The sequence below is a fragment of the Neofelis nebulosa genome, chromosome 6 (assembly GCF_028018385.1).
Source record: "Neofelis nebulosa isolate mNeoNeb1 chromosome 6, mNeoNeb1.pri, whole genome shotgun sequence".
NCBI lineage: Eukaryota > Metazoa > Chordata > Mammalia > Carnivora > Felidae > Neofelis > Neofelis nebulosa.
In genome coordinates, this window is record NC_080787.1 from 48,567,803 (window position 1) to 48,579,500 (window position 11,698).

An 11,698-nucleotide genomic window follows, 5' to 3' on the forward strand; every position below is an offset into this window, starting at 1 on the left:
TTGACTGGGAGTACTGCCTTATTATCTGGAGAAAAGAATGATTATCTACTTTAAATTTATCATGGAAAAAATAAATTGTCCACCTTCCTTTGTGGCTGCAGATAAGGAGAAGTTGAGTCACCACTATGTGTGTGGAGGCAAAAGAAAGACGCAATTTTTTATTTTAGAGAGAGAAAGAAAGCACACAAGTGGGACAGGGGCAGAGGGAAAGAGAATGTCAAGCAGGCTCCATGCTCAGTGAGGAGGCTGACAGGGGGCTCGATCCCACGACCCTGGGATCATGACCTGAGCTGAAATCAAGAGTCAGACGCTCAACCAACTGAGCCACCTGGTGCCCCCCTCTCTCTCTCTCTTCTTTTTTCCCCTACCACTGATCACCAGTGGGGTATGTTAAGTCAAATGCAAAGGCCCCTCAGTTTGTATCTATTCATGATAATAACATGCAGCCAGGTTCCTATCCTAATGGGTTCACTCCCTAGCAGTTTACACAGGCTGGATTGTACACAGTCTTCCTCTATCCCTCTTCCTTCTGGCAAGGTGGGTTTTTCTTTTTCTTTTTTAATGTGTATTTATTTTTGTGATAGAGACACACAGACAGAGTGTGAGTAGGGGAGGGGCAGAGAGAAAGGAAGACCCAGCATCCAAAGCAGCCTCCAGACTCCTGAGCTGTCAGCCCAGAGCCCGACGTGGGGCTTGAACCCACGAACTGCAAGATCATGATCTGAGCCGAAGTCAGACGCTTGACCGACTGAGCCACCCAGGCGCCCCTGACAAGATACGTCTCTCTTTAATGCCTGTTGCAGTTTTGTGATCCTGCCTTCACGGGCTGGTAGTATCCAGTTCACCTGATTAGGAAGCTTCCTGAGACGTGCTCTTATGGAAATGCTCATCTCCCCCCACCCCGCCCCCCTAAGATTCCCTGGGGTCCCCTCTGACCATGTGAGGCCATGTGGGGCCAGGCCCTGGAGAAGTGTCCTTGCCAGCCAATCCCTGGCCCCATCAAATCTGGTTTCGAGGATTGGATGGAGAATGAGATTCCATTTTACCCATTTAGAAGTCTGAGGGAAAGGAAGCTTCTAAGGGAAGCATTCCCATGCATTAAGACTCACGAGATGAGATAAGATTTTCTCTTCCTTATTTAACTGTGAGTGGTGGTGGAGCAATGGATTAGATTAGGCAGTGGAGATAGACCTTATGCAAGTTATGCAAGCTCTCTGTGCCTCAGTTTCCTCAATTGTAAAATAGAGGTAATGACAGTTCATATCTCATGGGCTTAAGCATAAATGGTCCGTAAGAGGGAGGTAATTTTATTACAAGACAATATAGAAATGGAGGCTTTGCCAGCAGAGTGAGGCGACAAAATTGTCCCCTGAGCAGCATTTTACCCTGACAAAAGAAAGGTTTGTTTATGGCTCTGAAGTACCCGCCTCTGAAGAATCCGAAGGACGCAAAGCCTCTTTCAGCCACACCCAGGGAATATCTACAGATACTCTGGATGGAGCCACTAATGATTCCCAGGGCACAGAGACCCAGAAAGTGCTTCTCTGGGAGTCCAGCAGAGCGCAAAGCAAGGAAAGGTTGGGAGGGATCGTCAGGGAGGAGAAAAGAGGAACCAGTTGGAAAAGGCCTCTGGTTGCCCGAGGTTGGCATTATAAGGACTAACTGTGGGCACACACAGAAGTACTTGGCACCACCCGCTGCATTGAGGTCGTGTGCCCAACAGTGACATTTTGCTTCACTTTCTGATAATAAACTTTTCCTTCACACCTGTCCAGACATGTTGCCCCTGACTGAGATGTTTTCCTGGAGGCCTCTGGGAAGGCTGGGGGCATCCTCATCATCATGCCCACAAAGGTTTACTAAGTGCCAGGTCTGCTAGGCACAGGAGGCGGGAAACAGGGAGAAGAGGCAGGGGACAAAGTGAGAAGAAGGAAAAGACCGTCATGCCAAGCTCTTCCTGGTGAGATGAGACTTACACCATGAAATGAGATTACCATCAAGACAGGAGGTTATTGAGTTGCACCTACCTGTGTTGGGGAAACTCCAAGAAGGGAGAGGTGGACGGGGACAAGAGTAGTCAAGGCCTGTGAAGGGGAAATAATGTGTAAGTATTGATCTGAGCATCTTCTCTGATTCTTTCATTGCCACAACTTGAAAGTTAGGTATCCCCCACACCCCCGCCATTTTACTCGGGAAATTGCAGCACCGTGAAATTTAAAACTATGCCCAAGTTCACGCAGCCAATAAGAAGTGGAATCTAGATTTGAACCCCAGTTTGTCTGTATCCAATGCCCTTGCTCGTTCCGCTCTCTCTTGGACTTGAGATGAAATTTGAAGAGTGATTATGAATTGGATGGGTGGTGTTGATCAAGCAGGGGCACTCCTGGATTTAGTTCAGTAGAAGTAAGTTTAGTTTGGACCAGTGTTTTATGAAGGAAAATGCTCATTTTCTCTACTTTGGGAATTACTGTGCAGAAACAAGACGAGTGAAAGTATCCTAGTGGCCTTCTCCCCTTAGAAATGCTCCTGAAGATCTGGTGCCACAGAATTTTGTGGAGACAGTTCAACCCAGTGCTGGAAAGTTCCAACAGCTTCTCCATGATTTTATGAGCAGATGGCGCCCTTTGGACCAAGACTTAACAGATTTTGTCCAGGAATTTGTTTCATTTTCTGTGTATATAATTCATAGGCACCTTGACAGCTTGCCTTACTGAAATATTTTCTTTTTTTAAACTCTACCCTCCCAGGGACACTTGGGTGGCTCAGTCGGTTGAGCGTCCGACTTTGGCTCAGATCATGACCTCACGGTTCATGAGTTCAAGACCCACATCGGACTCGCTGCTGTCAGCCTGTCAGCGCAGAGCCAACTTCATATCCTCTGTCCCCATCTCTCTGCCCCTCCCCCACTTGCGCTCTCCCCAAAATAAATACATATTTAAAAAATAAAAATAAAAAAGATAAACTCTGCCCTCCCAGTTGCTCTCTACCTGACTAAGCCACAGGCCAGTTAAAACGAATAACTAGTAATTTTTATAACAGTAATTCATGTCTAAGTTTTACAAAGGTAATTCAAACTATAGTTTTCGTGGGAATCTTCACGAATGTTTCTCGAATGTTTATCTAATCACTTATACATACATTATCTCATTTTATCATCATCAAAAATATTATGGGACTCGTGGGCACACAGAATTGCATAGGACCAACTGATAGGACCAATCAGGGGCTCCTGGGTGGCTCAGGTCATTGTCTCAGAGTCATGAGGTCAAGCCCCACATCAGGCTCCACCCTGAGTGTGGAGCCTGCTTAAGATCCTCTCTCCCTCTCGCTCTCTGCCCCTCCCCCACCAAAATTTAAAAAAATTAAAATTAAGAAAAAATAGGGCCAATCATACTCCTTAGTTTGGAGCATATTATTTGGAGCACTACCAGCAGTCTTTTTTTTTGTATTCCTCTGTGCCTTTGCCTAATCCATTTTTAATTTAATTTTAATGAGTTTATTTATTTATTTTTTTGTCATCTTCCCTTTCCCTTACCCGCTGCCATTCACCATCTGATCTCCACCACACATAGCCTCATGGGTATTATTTCACCATCCATATCTTTCTTCACAAATCTGTGTAACAATGGACAACATAAAGTATCCTTTTATGTTCTGCGTCAATTATGTCATGCCAAACATTTCATTTTGCTTTTCAGTTTTCATACTCAATATCACATCTGTAAACCATCTTTACTGACATATCTACTTCCTTCTCTTTCGTTGATACACTTATTTGATAACATGCATATACCACATGGGTTCATCCATTCTCTGTTGATGCACTTTTGGCAGATTTCAAATCTTCACTCTAACACATATTAATAACAACGCTGCCATGAATCACCTTCCTCTAGCTTCTCTGGGAAGATTTTGCAACGTATTTACCAGGCATGAAATTTCCTGGGTTGTAAGCTAAATGCATAATTGTTTGTATTAAATACCACCAAATTGCTCTCCAAAAGCTTAATCTCACCAAGAGTCTGTGAGGCTTCTGTTCCCCATTTTTCATCAGTATTTGACAGAAAATAACTTAATTTGCCCTATTATTTGGATTAAAGTAAATATTTTAATTGCATTTTTAGGACTGCGAATGAGGCTAAGGCTCTCGTTCTGAACTTATTAGCTGTAAGAGTTTCCTCCATCTCTGAACCACTTATTCTCATCCATTGCCCATTTTTCTATGAGGTTCCACATCATTTTCTAGCAGATTTACAGGAAGTCCTATGTATTCTGTATATTCCATTAAAAATACACTGTATTTTATTATTCATGTCTTCTGTGATTTTTTCTATCATAATTTGCCATCTGGTAGTCACCAGTTAACTACTTAAACGCCATCCATTCTTGAACAAAAACCTTTCATTCTAATAGAGTAAACACCAGTGAATTCCCCCCTTTATGGTTTTAGTTTTGTTTTAAAAAAAATCATTACTACTTCCAGTTCCAGAATGGCAGCATGAGGAGCTCTGTGGAAGAGACTCAACAGGAAACAACTAGAATTTGGCGAAAAATATGTAAAAATGGCCATTTCGAGTTTCTGAAAATTGTCCTAATGGCATACAACAAATGAAGAAGCATTTATTCAAGAAAATCTACTAAGTAATCTCAGTAGTAACACCAAGGATCTGTGGCACTTGAACCAACCCGGCTCCTTTCTACCCTCAGCTGTAGCTCTGTGCAAAGACAGAGGCTTCAGTCCGGATGGGTGTGGCCAAGAAAACAAAGCTCCTTTTCCTCCCAGCTTCCCATCAAGGAATACAGTACCTTACCAGAAGGAGCAAAACATCATCATTTCTCATTTCCCTCCAGCTACAAGTTGCTGAACTTAAATTCTTGGTGAGTGTGACCAAAAGATAGGGGAGTCCCTTCCTCCATCCATCTCATACTTACAAGGGCACAGACTTGGCCCAACATGTGTCACGTGGACAATATTGAGGCCCTGACCACCCTTGCCCCACCTCACTCATAGGGCAGAGATTCCATGCTGGGAAAAGCAAATGGAGAAGACCAGAAGCTATTACCTCCATCCAGTGCCTTGCTTGTTAGGGAGCAATATCGTTACAAGAGACATGAGCCACTGTTTCTATATCAAAAGCAGGAGCTCAGAGATTTTGAACAGGGGGAGAGGCAGTTCCTAAGAACAGAAAGTTCCAAGGCTACTCCCAGAGGAACCGATTTTATTTAAAACAGATTATGGGGAAGCTTAGGCTTACATTCACTCTTCAAAACATTGGAGATTTTGGGGGTAGCAGTTAAGAGGGAAGTTGGTAATTCCATTGGAGTAACATCTTAAACCACAGATCAGCTAGTTCATCAAAGAGAACCAGGAAAGCATAGAGCTAAGGAGAGCCCTCCAGGGGTCAAAACAAACCTCGAAGAATTGCCTCAAAAACTATCTCTGTGAAGCATTCAAATTTAGCTGGCTCTGAAAGACAGCAAGTTAACAACCAGGGTGTCTAAGCAATAGAGCAATCAACCAGCTATGAGAGGAGTGGGAAATCTGGGTGTGAACCCCCCAGAGGCAGACAGCTTAACAGGGAGATCAGGGGGAGGACTCAAAGCGAGTCCCAATGAAATCACTATCATCCCAGGTGTGACAATTTCATTTACAATAGTATCAGTAAAATAAAGTTCTTAGGAAAATGTTTAACCAACTTTTTGTGTACAGTGAAAGCTACAAAACATTGCAGAATGAAATTAAAGAGGCCCTAAATAAATCTTCATGGATTGGAAGACTTGCTATTGTTAAGACAGTAATATTGACCAATAGTCTAATCTGTAGATCAATTCTGCCTTTTTTGCAGAAATGGACAAGTTGATCTTAAAATTCACATGGAGGGGTGCCTGGTTGGCTCAGTTAGAAGAGCATGCAACTCTTGATCTTGGGGTCGTGAGTTTGAGCCCCACGTTGGGTGTAGAGATTACTTTTAAAAAAAATTGTAAAATAAAACCACAAACCTCACATGGAAATGCAAAGGACCCAGAACAGCTAAAATAATCTTGAAAAGGAGACCACAGGGCACCTGGGTGGCTCAGTCAGTTAAGTGTCTGACTTTGGCTCAGGTCATGATCTCATTCATGGTTTGTGAGTTCCAGCCCCACATTGGGCTCTGTGCTGAGAACTCGGCCTGAAGTCTGCTTCAGATTCTGTGTCTCCCTCGCCCTTTGCCCCTCCCCCACTCACACTCTGTCTCTCTCTCAAAAATAAACATTAAAAAAAATGTTTTTAAAGAAAAGGAAACTACTGAAAAAGTGAAAAGGCACAGAGAAAATATTTTCAAATCATTGGATCTGATAAAAGTCTATATCCAGAATAATAAAGAACACTTATAATTTAACAACAGAAAGACAAACAACACAATTTAAACATGGGCAAACAATTTGAATAGACATTTCTCCAAAGATATACAAATGGCCAAGAGACACTGTGCCTCTCTGTCTCTCAAAAATAAACATTAAACAATTTTTTTAATATATGAACGCAGGTGTAATTTTAAATTTCTTAACAGTAACATTAAAAAAGGTAAAAAGAGGGGCACCTGGGTGGCTCAGTCGGTTAAGCGTCCGACTTCGGCTCAGGTCATGATCTCACGGTCTGTGAGTTCGAGCCCCACGTCAGGCTCTGTGCTGACCGCTCGGAGCCTGGAGCCTGTTTCAGATTCTGTGTCTCCCTCTCTCTCTGACCCTCCCCCGTTCATGCTCTCTCTCTCTCTCTCTCTCTCTCTCTGTCTCAAAAATAAATAAACGTTAAAAAAAATTTTTTTTTTAAATTGGGTGTGGGTTATATTCATAGCACATCTCAGTTTGGATAACCACAATTCAAACACTCACTAGCCACATGCGGCTAGTGGCTGCTACATGAGACCACGTATTTCTAGAGCAACCCACGCTCACCCTCCTCATAACACCTATCACGCAGGATTGTTATTCTGCTCTCCTAGCCTATCCCCTCTTGGGCTATAGCCCTCTGAAGGCAGAGACCATCTCAGGGCTGTTATATCCTTGGCGTTTGGTACGGAGCCTATGTGTTTGTTGAGTGTATTTGGTTAGAAAGTAAGTGTGCTTCCTAAGCATAAGTAAAGTAATGCACTGACAACTCAGAGCCTGGAGCCTGCTTCAGATTCCGTGTCTCCCTCTCTAGCGGGAGCTTCTGTGTCTCTCTCTCTTTCAAAAATAAACTTTAAAAAAAAAGAAAAAAAAAACTTAAAAAAAAAAAAGAACTGAGCAAGGAACTAGGGAATCAAGGATAGAGGGTGTGGACGGTGATAAGGAAAAGCAAGTCTCATTCTACTTGAGATTTTCACCTGTGTGGTCTTCACTGCCTCAGGGTACTCAGAAAACCGGGACTGGGGAGTCCTTCCCTGGAAGAAATGCCATTAGCACCTTCTCTGGCTAACATTAATATTAATCATCACTACTCTCAGCCACTTTCAGTTTTTCATTATGTTATGTGACACAAAGTCCCTGTGAGATGGGTAAAATGTGTTTATGCTCCCTCCCCTAAAGGTGAAGAAACTGAGGCTCAAAGATGTCAAGTTCCCTGATCAATACCCAGTGTTGTGCTGACACATTATTTAGCAACAAACTTTCTGGGGAGAGAAGTAGATGAGAAGGCCCTGACTGAGAGCATTTGTCAGTTTCCACGGTGTAAATAATCCCACCGCAGCAAATTCCAAGCCACCAACAGTGTGTCCCTTCAACATAAAGGGGAAGCGACGCATGCAACTCACCCTAGCTCCAGTGTGAGCCGATTCCCAACACGTCACTATATGAGACAGAGGATTTGTGGGAAGGATGTGGCAGCTGATGTTTTTTTAGTACCTGCTACATACTGGGCCATCTCCAAGGTGCTTCACCAACATTATCTTGCTTAATCGTGGCAATAAACATTTGAGGCCGATACTCATTATCCCCCCACGTCAAAGCTGGGGAAAATAAGACTTTGGTGAAGTAACATGCCCAAGGTTGCTTGCTAATGTATGGGATGGTATCTTAGCTAAGCCAATGGCAAAACCCCCTCCTTCTCCTTTACTTCTCAACTCTCTCCATACATATTTTGGGTTCTCCATTCCTGGCCTTTGTAAGAGTTTTATTTTTACGTGGACTTCACTTCTATGCCAGCTGCCCAGGACCAGCTTGCCTCGCAGAAGATTCTAATAGCAGCAGCAGTCTTGCTCCAAGGAACTTTAGATGTTCTTCTAAAATATTCTAGGGATTCCACTGAACAGAAGGCTCAGGGAGGCTGAGGTGAGAAGCTCTCAAGGCCGGCAAATAAAAGTACCTGTGTGGTCATTCTGGTTCTAGAACATCCTTCTGCAGACTTGCGTCCATAATCAATGCCCATGTGAGCAGGAGACGTGTGGAATAAGACAATATCACCAATGTGCACGGCATGAGAAGAGAAACCCCTCAGGAGGACACAAGCTTACATTTCATTTTTAATGCATTTCCAGTAAGCTCAACTGTAGCCAAGGGTGAGTCGACACGAAAGATGTTTCAGGAGAAAAGCAAAAACAAATGAAACCGATAGGCAAGGGACTATTTTTGAAGCAAAATTTCATCTTCAAAATCTATTTCCCAGTTTAACTGGTGGATAATAGTTTCTCCCAGCACGTAAGAGAAAAAATGGGCAACTTTCTTCCACCTGAACGTACAACAGGACTTATCACACTTAACCTGCTCTCTCCCCAGAGTGTCAGAAACAGTATCAGCTAGTAATTACTGAGCGGTACGACAGAGTTTTGGTTTACATACAGGTTTCTAATTCTAGTTCTAGACTGTTTGTATGGCGATCCCTAGTTTAGTCTTGGAAATAAGGCTCGATCATTTAAGTAACTTACAGAAAGACCCTCATCTGGGATTTCAATCTGAGCCTGCCTAACCTCCAAACATGTGATGGCTCGATCACACCATCCTGAAACACAAGACCCAGACCAAAGCTCTGCTACTCAGCAGCCTCTCTTGGGCTCCTTTCCTGCTTTTTTGTTTCCCCGGTTCCATGCTTCGTTGCTTAGCTGGGCCATTTGATGCCAATCTCAGTTTGAACACTGGGCGACTGGCACCTGGCATGTGAGCAGACAGCTAATTAAAAAACACTTTCCACCTCTCCTATGTTCTCTTTGGTTAGGCAAACAGCAGCTTAATGAAGCTGACGTCAAAGTTATAGTCCTTTGGGAAGGTGTGGCGTTCACACACCCATTTCATAGATTGGGCAAACAGAGGACTAGAGAAAGAACCAGACACACTCAAAACAAATAGGTGGGGAAAAGCCTAGTGGTTTTTCCCATTGCCTCATCATTAGCACCTGTTCTCATAGATTATCTTTGAGATAATGTCAGCACTCCAAAACGTGACATCTAGAGGTACATTTCACAACTTTCCAGAGGGACAAATTATCTAGGGTACATGAATGTTTTCTGCCCGGACTGTCTAAGACCTAGCTAATGTGATTCAGCGCTCCCTTTCTTTCTTTTTTTTTTTTTTCTTTTTCAAAGTTTATTTTTATTTATTTTAAGAGAAAGATAGAGAGCAAGAGGGGAGGAACCCCAAGCAGTCTCCACACTCTCAGCACAGAGCCCCATGTGGGGCTCAAACTCATGAACTGTGAGGTCATGACCTGAGCTGAAATCAAGAGTTGGACGCTCAACCCACTGAGCCACCCAGGCACCCCTGGAGCATGTAGATTATTATCTTTTATGGCAAAATATGTGATTAAGTTAAGGGCCTTAAGAGGGGAGCTTATCTTGCATTTTCCAAGTGCACCCTGAATGCAGTCACAGGCATACCTCATAAGAGAGAAACACAGAGCAGGAGACATCCAGGAGAGCAGGAGGCAACAAGGGACAAGAAATGCCAACAGCCTACTCAAAACTGGAAGAGGCAAAGAAGGAATTCTCTCCTGGAGCCACTGGAGGGAGTGTGGCCTTGCTGAGATCTTGATTTGGGGTTTTTGCCTGTAGAACTGTAGGAAAATAAATTTCTGTAGTTAAGCCACCTCACTTGTGGTGATTTATTACAGCAGCTGTAGGAAGGCCTGGGTGGCTCAGCTGGTTGAGCCTCTGACTTCGGCTCAGGTCATGATCTTGTGGCTTATGAGTTTGAGCCCTGTGTTGGGCTCTGTGCTGACAGCTCAGAGCCTGAAGCCTGCTTCGGATTCTGCGCCTCCCTCTCTCTGACCCTCCCCTGCTCACACCCTGTCTCTCTCTCTCTCTCTCTCTCTCTCAAAATATAAACAAACATTTACAAATTTTTCTTAATTTAAACATAAATAAAAATAAGAAGTATTTGAGTTGTCATCAATTTTCCTAAGGGCCTTTCCTAATCCTTTGGCATTCTGATCCATTTCTTGACAGTTTAATCCTGTCATTAATGTTGATCTTTTTTTTTTCCATTGTAAACCAGTGGTGCCCTGCCAGATCCTGTTTACCAAGGGCTTTCACTTATGATGTAAGCAGTTTCCTATCAGTGAGGTGGGTGATTAGGTGGAGATTAATCTTATATAACGATATATATTTATATAATGATCCACTCTGTAGTAAATACTGCCAAATTATGACCACTTTTGCTCTCCTGGCCTAATTTATAAATGGAGACTCGGAATAGAGGACTTATCTTGTAAGGAAAGATCAATGTGGGCTCCATAGAATAATCAGAAACAAAGAAATACTTGGCCTGTGTCCTAAATGATGGGCCAGGGGTTGGATTAGGGAGAGAGGGAATTGAAAAAGGGCATTCTAGGCCGTAGGTGGTTTAAGATCTGAGCCACTTCCCTTGCCAACTTTACTTGGTAGGTTGCCATGAAATGCCTTACTCAATCAAGCTATGGCTAAGGGTAGGAGGCTCACTTGGGCTTTGGTGATGCAGGAAGAATCAAAAGCAGAAGAAACAGGTCTGGGAGGAGCTTCCAGCCCACATTTTCACTCTGTTTACCCATCTCTTTCTGAGCACCTGGAGGGTGGCAGATGGGCGCCACTTAATTGCCTTCCCAGAAAGGAAGTGACAAGGGCAAACCCAGTTTTGATCTGCAGGCAGGCTCAATGGCATGTTCTGTTCCCTCCACCTACTGAACTCAGCTGTGCTCTGCCACCGGAAGCAGGCACCAGGGTCCCGACCCAACATAACAAATTGATAGCATAGCCCTTTCATCTATTTTGTAGGTGCATTCCTAGGATAGCCTGTCAATTAAGTTGATACAAATTGAACCTGATTTCCCCACATTTGGACACAGCATTGGATGCCAGAGTCAAAAATCTAGGTCAAGTCCTGGTCAATTTCATTTTCTAGATATGTGACTCATAACTTTCTCGAGTCTTGGTTTTTCATGTCTAAAATGGTTACTCTCCCTCTCCCACTTAGATCAGGCGGATCGCCATTACATCTTGGAAACTGTGCTGTACATCCTCATGGGTCCCTGGGTGTTTTGTGGATGTTTATTCTTTTTCCCCAGGAAGGGGTTTTCTCATCTGGCTTTATAGGTTTTCCGAAGCCTCTGTCATACTTCAGGTTTTTTTGCAAAAAATACATATCTGAAGTCCCCTTCATGAGTAAGTAAGCCATTCCCTGCCATGAAAGGGGGCACCAGGGGTGCCTGAGTAGCTCAGTCCATTGAGTATCTGACTCTTGTTTTTGGCTCAGGTCATGATCTCACAGTTCGTGG